We start from the raw sequence: 12,247 nt of genomic DNA, 5'->3' as shown, positions 1-12,247 counted from the left end.
CTGTGGTTTGTCCTTCATACGATTCACATATAATAGCAGTCAAAATTCTGCCATTTCTGCCATCCATTTAATTTTTGCTGCAGTGTGTTAGTGAAGTTATTGACACCAGTTTGCTGGTAAAGATAGATACCTAAAGGCCAACAATTTAAAACTGTGGTTTGTTCGTCACACGGATCACATACAGTATAACTGCGCTCCAAATTCAGAAATTTCTAGTGAATGTGGAAAATATTGTCCTCCATTTAAAATGGGCAAGGCGCGTGGCAAGGGACGGGGAACTGGATGTGTTGGTCTTGGTGATGGTGCATGCAGAGTCCAAGGCCATGGGCAAGCTGAAATTGTGCCACAACAAACACCAACATCTCATTGACCAACCTTCCTGTCCCAATTACTAGGGGACCGCAGCCCACCACTATTGAACCCAGAACAGTGTCAAAAGGTTGTTGGCTGGATAGCGATAATGGTTGAAGTCACTTTGCCACATCCACCACCACCCTGTCTTCCACACGGTCAAGTCTCAGGAGCCGTGAAACTGGACCACATATTCCTCACCCTGATCTTCCTTCCTCCCACCATGCCAAGTGCCTGGAGACAACTGATCCCACACTTGGACACTCTGAAGAGCTGTTCACTTTTCCATTTATAGATTCGGGACTCTCGTCTGGTCGACTTGAAGCGGGGCAAGAGGAGATTGCATATAGCAATGCCCAAATAGTTGAGCAGCCACGGTCACACAAAGGTGACGGTGGTAAAGTGTCACAAGAGGTGGGCAATGATGATACACAATTGCCTGAAAGTCAGGAGGAGGACCAGGGTGTGGAAGTGGAAGACAAGGTGGTGGATGATATAGTATCTGACCCAAGCTGGCAGAAGGTCATGCAGAGCGAGAACAGCAACACACAGGGTGAGGGAAGCGTAGTACCCCAACAGGCAGGAACAATAAGTGTGGTGGCCACAGACAGAAGGTGGGAAACCGGTCCCCATAACACCAACATGACAGAAGTTGCCAGTATAACTGTTAGATCTTCCCAAGTCAGGAAGTTTTTTAAAGACTCTGCCGAAAAACCCAAAAAATCCATTTGCACCACCTGCCAGGCCAGCATCAGCAAGGATAGCAAAACTACCAGCCTGACCACCACCAGCATGATCAGTCACATGGCAGTAAAACACCCGACTCTCTGGGCCGAACCCCAGGGTCCAGGAACAGTGTTTGCGGGAAACAACACTGCTTCTTCCATTGTTATGCGTGTGAGCCAATCCCCAGTCCATGGTGCATGTGAAGATGCCTCCTGTCCTGCACCTGTCACTGCACACACTCAACTATCACCATCAGCAATCACGTCCACATCCTTGTCACAGCGCTGCGTTCAGTTGTCCATACCCCAGTTATTGGAATGCAAGCACAAATATGCAGCAAACTCCCCACAGGCCACACTACTAAATTCACACATTTCGTGACTGCTTGCACTCAAAATATTGTCTTTTAGGCTCGTGGAGTTGGAAGCTTTCTGCAACCTGATGGTGGTGGCCATCCCTGGGTACTCGGTCTCCAGCCGCCACTATTTCTCCCGGTGTGCCGTTCCCACATTACACAAGCATATGTCCCACAACATTAACCATGCACTAAACAATGCAGTTAGTTGGAAAGTCCACCTAATCATGGACATGTGGACAAGTGCTTGTGGGCAGGGATGGTACATCTCACTGACGGCACACTGGGTTAACAAAGTGGAAGCCGGGACCCAGTCAGACCTTGGGATGGAACACATCCTCTCAATGCTGAGGATTGCGGGCCCTAGGCCAATCAGGGTTGCTCCCACAGTCTACAGTTCCTGCACCTCCTCCTCTTCAGTCTTCATCTCTGAAATGACCACATCAGTCACAAGCTGGAAGCACTGCAGCACTGCCTCAGCCAAGTGGCAACAGGATGTGCTGAAGCAAATACGCTAAGCTGACAAACCACACAATGCTGAATAGTTGTGGACAGTTCTGAAAGAGCAGGCAGATCTGTGGCTGACACTGCTGAAACAACAGCCAGGCATGGTCGTGTTTGACAATGGCAGGAATCTGGTGGTGGCTCTGAGGTGAGGGGAGCTCACATATGTACCATGCCTGGCCCATGTGCTTAACCTTGTGGTTCAGCAGTTTCTCAAAACCTCCCCGAGGTGCCGGATCTGTTTGTGAAAGTACACCACCTGTGTGCCCATTTTAGAAAGTCAGCTACAGCTTCCACCACCCTAGCCATGTTTCAGTAGCATTTGCAGCTTGCGACTCACCGACTGGTGTGTGATGTCCCCACGTGTTGGAACTCTACACTGCAGATGTTGGAAGGGATTTATGAGCAGAAGAGGGCAGTTGTTGATTACCAGCATCGGTATTCAGTTCAGACTCCACACATAAGACCTCAGGAGTGGACATGGATGTCAGACATATGTACCATTCTCGCAAACTTTGTAGACTCCACCAAGATGTTGAGCGGCGATGATGCCACAATTAGCGTCACCATCTCGCTTCTCTGTTTTCTTAAATGCTCTCTGCTCACAAACAAAGAGGATGCATTGCAGGCGGAGCATGATGAGATGGAGCAATGAACCATACAGGATGATTACACACAGCCCAGCCTCATCTCATCCCAATGTGGATTGGGTGACAATGAGAAAGAGGAGGAGGAGGAAGAACAGGAGCTAGCTTCATGCACTTTAGAGGGTACTACATGCACAACTGTCATACTGTCTGTTCAGCATGGATGCATGAGGACGGGAAGGAGGACGAGAGGATGGTCAGTCATCCTCTTGATGCTGACGCAAAAGTCTTGCCTGTTAGCAGTCTTGCACGCATGGCTGAGTTTATGTTACGCTGCCTTTCCCGTGACCCTCACATTATGAAAATTTTGGGTGACAGTCATTACTGGTTGATGACACTTCTAGACCCACGCTACAAGGAGAACTTTATCTTATTCCTGAGGCAGACAGGTCTACTAAAATGGGCAGTACCAGATGGCCCATGTTGCAGGATTATTTAAAAAATTCCCATCTGAAAACATTGGTGGCAGAGGTCAAAGTTCATTGGACAACCAAGGAGTACAGGCGAGAGAGGCACAGCTCCAATCCAGCAGAGGCAGGGCAAAACTGTCAAAGTTCTGGGAGTTGAAGCACGGGTTACTCTCACAAGGAGTGCAAAGTTTGGGAAGATGCAGAGGGAGTACCTTGCTGACCATACCAATGTCTTCTGTGACTCCTCTGTGTCTTATAATTATTGGGCATCCAAGCTGAACATGTGGCATGAACTGGCTCTCTATGCCTTGGAAGTCCTGGCCTGCCCAGCCACTAGCATTTTGTCACAGTGGGTTTTTAGTGCTGCTAGTGGAATTATAACTGATAAGTGCATCTGCCTTTCAACTGAAAATGCTGAAATAAGCAAGAGCTGGATTGGGACAGACTTCTCAACACCACCAAATGATAACAGCATAACATAAACTCAAATCCACTGTCCTTTTTTGGGAGGTCTATTTCCATGCACCTCTTCACACCAACACATGGATGTATGCTTCCTGATTTTGGCTATTTGCTGTTGTCCTCCTCCTTCTCCTCATCCTCCACCACCAAATCACCAGGGTGTGGACCATGAAGCAACACCCACATAATTCTTTTAAAGGGTGTTTATAATGCCCATTAAAAACATGGTTATGCATTATATTCATATATACCCCCAGGGGTAAATGTTTATCAGCCCATACACTTAGTGCACGGGCTTTACAAGTATAGGAGACCCGCTCCTTTCTAATGGAAACATTTTTTCATGATGCCCTCCTCTACGTCTCTTAAAAAGGGCATTAGAGTGCCTCTAAATTTTTGCCAGCCCTTGCATTCACTGCATAGGCAAACAGTATGGGAGATCCACTTCCTAATAATGAATGGAATCTCCAGCGCTGGACTTCAGTTAAAAATACATCATTTATTGTAAATTCTTAAAATAGAACAGAAAAAAGTATGGATAAGGACATACAGGCAGATGGGGTCTCTGGTGGTCTCCAACCAACGCATTTCGACCTAGAGGGTCTTACTCATGGTTCACACTAGACCAATACTGACGACTACAAATAGTACAAAAACTAGTAAATCACAGGTGTTGGACAAAAGAATTAATGAAAATAGGGAGTATCCCTACCAGTTAACTCTTGCAAACACTCAGCCTAATGTGGAGCTGAAACAAAAACTTGTCGGAAAAACAAAAAAAAAAAAAAAATCTAATAAAAAGATATCATAAGAATATAATAACAATCACAAAAATTATCAGAATAACCAGAATTGAATAGGACTAAGTAGAATGTAAATATACAGAAGAAAATATCAATCTAATTGCAATATTAAATCAAGTCGTTTGTTCAGACCTAATGGTACTCTTGTATTTAATTTAAAAATCCAAAAGGATTCACGATTTAATAATTTTCTCCTGAAATCACCTCCCCTAGTAGATCTATAGACTTTCTCTATTGCTATAATTTTGAGACTATCAGTTTTACCTCCATGAACAGTTTTACAATGATAAGAAACTGCTGAAATATTATAATTACTACTAGTAGCTTCTGACAAGTGTTTCCTAATTCTCTTTTTAAGAGGTCCTATTGTACAGCCTACATATTGTAGGTTACAAAAAACGCATTCAATAACATATATTACTCCTTCTGAATTACAATTTATGTGAGACTGAATAGGGTATGATATGCCAGTAACACTAGAAGTAAATCTGCTGGTTTTAACCACATAGTTGCAGACTTTACAGGGATGATGTCCACATTTGGAAAAGCCTTTATATGACAACCAAGTATTATTTTTAGTTCTCCTATTACTGATAAAAAGACTGGGGGATAAGATATCGCTCAAAGCAGGAGCTTTCCTGGCTATGTATCGTATCTGGGTATTGTCCAGAATTTGACCAAGTTTATTATCATTGTGTAAAATAGGTAAATATTTTTTGACAATGTCCGTTATCTTATTGAATTGTGGACTGTACATGGTAGAAAAACTAACTATAGGACGGTCATAATTATTACAGGGGGCCCGTGTGCGATTCTTTTTCTTGCTAGCAGTAATTCCAGTGTGTACAAGGCTCAAAGGAGATTCATTCAGCAGGGTGTGTCTATCGATCCTGCTGACAATATTATCAGCTTTCCTTAGCATCCAATTAGCATATCCTCTGTCCTTAAGTCTAGAGAGGGTTTTGTTTGATTCTTTAGCAAATGTTATAGGTGAGCTGCAATTTCTTTTTAACCTAATTAATTCTCCCACTGGAATGTTTTTAACCACGTGCTTGGGGTGACAAGAATAAGCTTGTAAAATTGAATTTGTATCTGTGGGTTTTCTGAAAGGAAAAACGCAGACCTTTTGGTTGTCAGGATTCACAGACAAAGTCACATCCAGATAACTGATAGAAAAATCCGACACTGTAAATGTAAATGAAAGATTAAAATCATTCATATTGATATAGCTAATGAAATCACTAATCCCTGAGATGTCTCCCTTCCAAATCAAAATCAGGTCATCTATAAAGCGGCCATATAGTTGTATATTTTGTGAAAAGGGATTATTGTTACATAAGATATATTTCTCTTCCCAAACAGCTACTGTAATATTAGCTAAAGCTGGGGAACATTTACCCCCCATACTTACTCCTTGTTTTTGTAAGAAAAAAATTCCATCAAATGAAAACCTTTTTAATAAACTGGAAAATCGGAAAAATAAGGAAACCAGATTATGGTGGGACATGACCTCTCTAAAATCTTATCTGATGAAAAAACTTATCCCTAGGGGATTGAGACTGAATAAAAGACCTACCTTCATCTACTCAGACACTTTCAGATTAGAGTGGGAGCAGACTCTTACACAAAGTTCTTTCAAATTAATGGAGTTGATTATTAAATATGAGGAACTGGAGATGACTTGTGTTAAAGAAGAGATCACTAAGATGCAGACTTCTCTGAACAAACACAATAATGTGAAAGACTTTGACAAATTTAATTCAAGAATGGAAAAAAATCTTTCCAAACTGGAAGAATATATTGCAGATATAAAACGCAGTAAATTCACAAGAGACAAACGCGACTTTGAATTGAACCAGGTCTATTCCTGGAAGAAAAGCCGTCCTTTTCAAGAAGGTAAAAAACGATATCAGCATGGTTTTTCAGGCTTTCACCATAGAGATCGCAGGGTCAGCTTCACCAGGTCTCATGATTCAACAGTGTCTTCCAGTTCTAATCTGAATACGTCAGAAGAGTTCTTAGATGCTTCCTTCAACACTAATCATTCTGAGGATATCCGTAGTGATGGAATTATCGTAAGGAGATCAAAAAACGACGGAGAAGAGCGGGGAGGAAACATAAAAAGAAACTACCACTTCAGAAACAGGAGGAGAAATCAACATGCCCTGTAATAAATCTTTCAAGCTATATCCTATCAGAAGCTCATATGACTCTCTTGAGCAAAGGCTTGGGATTTAGTCCAGTCAACAAATTTGATATTTATCAGACTCTTCTAGATGTGAATAAGTTTGCCAGAAATTTAACTTTGAAATGTCATTTTGACTACCAGTCCACCTCTTCAGAGACCTTGTCACTGTCTGGATCTACAAATATTCCTGAGTTAATTTTTCCCTATGGAAATTTTTCTTTTAAAGATCTTATAGGCTATTCCACTCTTAGAGACTTACAATCACATTCCTTACCAAAAAATAGGACTTTAAATGATCTCTTTAAAATGCCCAATCCAGGGTTTTATCCAGTTCAGTCCAGACCTGCTATTCTAGATATATTCCAAGAACTAATAGAGAAAGATTTAGTGGAGCTTGATAAAATAACAGAAATGACATATGACAATTTAACAGCACAAGAGAGAGCAGCTATGAAAGAGTTAAAAGATAATGCTGACATTCTGGTGAGACAGGCAGATAAAGGGGGTGGAGTAGTCGTGCTTAATGCTGGTCTGTATTATTCAGAAAATCTGCGCATTTTGAATGATTCTGCTACCTATTCCAAGATTTCTAGTGATCCCACGTCTAAATTTCAGTGTGATTTGTCAAAATTATTAAACGATGGTTTAGTCACAGGGGCCATAACACAGAAAATTTATGATTATGTTAATATCAAGAACCCTGTGATTCCCATTTATCATGCGTTTCCTAAAATCCACAAGGATTTGTTCCCCCCCCCCCTTTAGAACTATAATTTCGGGGATAGGGTCTTTTTCAGAGAAATTGGCAGAGTGGGTTGATCATTACCTACAACCTTTGGTCATTGATCTTCCAGGATATATCAGAGACACCAAAATGTTAATCTCTGCCTTGGATGATTATCATTGGTCACCAGAATATTCATGGATTACTTGTGATGTGGTGGGTCTATACCCGTCCATACCACACAATGTGATTATTTCTAGTCTCACATTCTTTTTGGACAAATATAGCACATATGTGATAGAAATTCAATCCTTCATTGTGGATGCAGTTTCCTTTCTTCTCTCACATAATTATTTTTCATTTGATGGAATTTTTTTCTTACAAAAACAAGGAGTAAGTATGGGGGGTAAATGTTCCCCAGCTTTAGCTAATATTACAGTAGCTGTTTGGGAAGAGAAATATATCTTATGTAACAATAATCCCTTTTCACAAAATATACAACTATATGGCCGCTTTATAGATGACCTGATTTTGATTTGGAAGGGAGACATCTCAGGGATTAGTGATTTCATTAGCTATATCAATATGAATGATTTTAATCTTTCATTTACATTTACAGTGTCGGATTTTTCTATCAGTTATCTGGATGTGACTTTGTCTGTGAATCCTGACAACCAAAAGGTCTGCGTTTTTCCTTTCAGAAAACCCACAGATACAAATTCAATTTTACAAGCTTATTCTTGTCACCCCAAGCACGTGGTTAAAAACATTCCAGTGGGAGAATTAATTAGGTTAAAAAGAAATTGCAGCTCACCTATAACATTTGCTAAAGAATCAAACAAAACCCTCTCTAGACTTAAGGACAGAGGATATGCTAATTGGATGCTAAGGAAAGCTGATAATATTGTCAGCAGGATCGATAGACACACCCTGCTGAATGAATCTCCTTTGAGCCTTGTACACACTGGAATTACTGCTAGCAAGAAAAAGAATCGCACACGGGCCCCCTGTAATAATTATGACCGTCCTATAGTTAGTTTTTCTACCATGTACAGTCCACAATTCAATAAGATAACGGACATTGTCAAAAAATATTTACCTATTTTACACAATGATAATAAACTTGGTCAAATTCTGGACAATACCCAGATACGATACATAGCCAGGAAAGCTCCTGCTTTGAGCGATATCTTATCCCCCAGTCTTTTTATCAGTAATAGGAGAACTAAAAATAATACTTGGTTGTCATATAAAGGCTTTTCCAAATGTGGACATCATCCCTGTAAAGTCTGCAACTATGTGGTTAAAACCAGCAGATTCACTTCTAGTGTTACTGGCATATCATACCCTATTCAGTCTCACATAAATTGTAATACAGAAGGAGTAATATATGTTATTGAATGCGTTTTTTGTAACCTACAATATGTAGGCTGTACAATAGGACCTCTTAAAAAGAGAATTAGGAAACACTTGTCAGAAGCTACTAGTAGTAATTATAATATTTCAGCAGTTTCTTATCATTGTAAAACTGTTCATGGAGGTAAAACTGATAGTCTCAAAATTATAGCAATAGAGAAAGTCTATAGATCTACTAGGGGAGGTGATTTCAGGAGAAAATTATTAAATCGTGAATCCTTTTGGATTTTTAAATTAAATACAAGAGTACCATTAGGTCTGAACAAACGACTTGATTTAATATTGCAATTAGATTGATATTTTCTTCTGTATATTTACATTCTACTTAGTCCTATTCAATTCTGGTTATTCTGATAATTTTTGTGATTGTTATTATATTCTTATGATATCTTTTTATTAGATTTTTTTTTTTTTTTTTTTGTTTTTCCGACAAGTTTTTGTTTCAGCTCCACATTAGGCTGAGTGTTTGCAAGAGTTAACTGGTAGGGATACTCCCTATTTTCATTAATTCTTTTGTCCAACACCTGTGATTTACTAGTTTTTGTACTATTTGTAGTCGTCAGTATTGGTCTAGTGTGAACCATGAGTAAGACCCTCTAGGTCGAAACGCGTTGGTTGGAGACCACCAGAGACCCCATCTGCCTGTATGTCCTTATCCATACTTTTTTCTGTTCTATTTTAAGAATTTACAATAAATGATGTATTTTTAACTGAAGTCCAGCGCTGGAGATTCCATTCTTTATTTTGCTTCAGTCAACACCCCTGATCAAGGTGACTCCGTGCGCAGGAGGATTATGGATCGCAACCGAGACTGGTGAGCTGACCTCCCTTCATTTTCCCTATCCTTCTATAATTATACTTCCTAATAATGGGAACATTACTTTCAGATGGCCCTCCTGTACGTCTCTTCAAAAGAGTATTGGTTGCGTCAAAATTTTGGGCAGCCCTGCAACTCACTGCATAGGTAAACACTATGGGAGACCCACTTCCTAATAATGGGAACATTGTTTTCAAGAGGCCCTCCTGTACGTCTCATCAAAGGAGTATTGGGGTACATCCAAATTTTGGGCAGCCCTGTCACTCGCTGCATAAGCAAACAATATGGGAGACCCACTTCCTAATAATGGGAACATTTTTTCTTGAGGCCCTCCTCTACGTTTCTTCAAAGGGGCATTGGAGTGCTTCCAAATTTTTGGCCTACCTTGCAATCACTGCATAGGCAAACAGTATGTGAGGCCCACTTCCGAATAATGGGAACATTTTATCATGAGGCCCTCCTGCACATCTCTTCAAAGGGGTATTGGGGTGTGTCCAAATTTTTGACAGCCTTGCTACTCACTGCATATGCAATAACAGTATAGGAGACTCACTGTTTAATAATGAGAACAACAAAGCATAGCTGGCTGATAGCTCTCTAAGAAGAGTGAGGGCAAACTGCTGGCACTTTAAGAATATTAAAGGCTGCCTGATGGCCCTATAAAAATAGGTTTTGTGACTTTCACAGTCCCTCCTTCATAAATGAAACAGGATGTGTCTGAAGATGTGTCACACATCACATGGCCAGATATGGCTGTAAAATCTTACAATGACATTTCCCTGTGAATGCATTTGTCTTGGCTGAAAGCAATGCTAACGTTCAAAAACGCATAAAAACGCTACGTGTGAACATAGCCCAAGGTGTGGAGGAGCATTTTTGTTTTTGGCTATTTATTTTGCCTTATATACAAGTCATTACCCTGGAAAAGATGCTCATTAACGTATTTCCCAAAAAAATGCATTTTGGTTTCGTTTTTGTATGTTTTATTGTGTTTCTAACAGTGTTGTAAGACCCTGACAATATTGTTCACAGCAGAGATGTGGGAGTCACAAATGCTTCCTGTGGTCTTCCCCATGCTATTTACATGTAATTTGACCACTATTCCCATCGATTGCCGCAATTTCTAGTCCCTGTGCAGACCGCCGGAAAAATGCTCGAGTTTCCCATAGACTTACATTGGGCTCATTGATCGGGTCGAGCACCCGAGCATTCCAATTTGCTCGACCCGAGCAACAAGCACCCAAGCATTTTAGTGCTCGCCCATCACAAAAAGGAAAGAAGCTTCCACATGGTGGTTCTCAACTCCCTAGTTTTCACACAGGGGCATTTTAGGTTTATAGAGCAACCCCGTGGTGAAGCAGTTGATATGTGTATTGTCTCTTGTTTGAGCCATCCATAAAGGCTGTCACTGTGATGATTATTTTGCAGGTCTTATACATTTTACATGAGATGAACGCCAAATTATAGATTTTCCTCATAGTTTATTTCCTTGTGAAACAGTTCAACACCAACATGTTTGATAATAAAGCATCCTGACCATATTCAGTAGATCACACTTTTATATGGTCCTTTAAATCTGAGTTGGACAGTAGAATAGCCTAAGGGTATGTACACACGACCTGGAGTTGCTGTGGGTTGGTCGCTGCATACTTGTGCAGCATCCAACCTGCAGCATCCAGATTTTACAGCATAGTGGATGGGATTTCAAGAAATCCCAGGCCCTGAATGCATCCACAAATGCCCGTGGCGCACCTGCCGAGACAGACATGCAGAGCGTCTCTCCTGACCGCAGCATGTCAATTCAAAGTACTGCAGTGCACAGGCATCGGGAAAGGCCAGAGAGGCCCAGCGCCTGTGCACTGCAGTAGTTTACTCTGCCCTCAATATGGCAGAGAAGTAAGCCTGCACAGAAGTGCGATGCCGGAAGCGATGAAGCATGCAGGAGGATGGCATCGCAAGAAGATTGGAGGCGCCGGGCCCGGACCTGCGACACCCATCGGACCAGATCACATCGGACTGCCCTTTCTCGGATGAGTATAATAAAACTTATTTTTCTCATCTTTCAGGCTGGACTGGGGGCTTATCTACAGCATTATAGAATGCTGTAGATAAGCCCTGAAAGGCAGTGGCTGTATCTTATAGCAGTCAAAACAGGTGACAGGTGCACTTTAACTCTGTGAATTTTTTGTTTCAGAATTAAAAGATCTTCTGAGAGCACTTTATGCATGAATAATAGACCTCTTGGTGTAATTATTTTCAAATAACCTGTCTTTGAGTTCTTATAAATCCTCCAAGATGGAGAAGTTCCTACACACCAACAGAAATTCTCCAATGGGAATTGTTTTGATGGTATGTTTTGAATGGGCATTCCTCTCATCTAAAAGTCTGTTCCTTGCCATCCTTTAAAGATATTTTTTATCTTATTCTCATAATTCTGCCTGATTATCATGTTTCCCTTAGGTTTAGAAGAGGGGAGGTAATTCTCGTGAACTTTAGGTAGGGAGTAGAGTTGAGCGACTTTGGTCGGATCGGGTTTCGTGAAACCAGAATGAAACAAAATTTGAGTTGGATGAAACTGGTCCGACTAGGGCAAAAAAAGTCGGAGTTTCGTCCGAAACCCGACCCCAATGCAAGTCAATGGGAAATAAAAGTCGGCATTGAGCGGATGACATTCATCCACTCAATGCCGACTTTTATTCCCCATTGACTTGCATTGGGGTCGGGTTTCAGACGAAACTCCGACTTTTTCTGCCCTAGTCAGACCAGTTTCATCCGACTCAAATTTTGTTTCATTCGGGTTTCACGAAACCCGATCCGACCAAAGTCGCTCAACTCTATTAGGGA

This window comes from Dendrobates tinctorius, unplaced genomic scaffold (assembly GCF_039654945.1).
Source record: "Dendrobates tinctorius isolate UK_male_01 unplaced genomic scaffold, ASM3965494v1 ptg000004l, whole genome shotgun sequence".
NCBI lineage: Eukaryota > Metazoa > Chordata > Amphibia > Anura > Dendrobatidae > Dendrobates > Dendrobates tinctorius.
The sequence above is the reverse complement of the archived record's forward strand: the minus strand, read 5'-3'. Positions refer to the sequence as shown.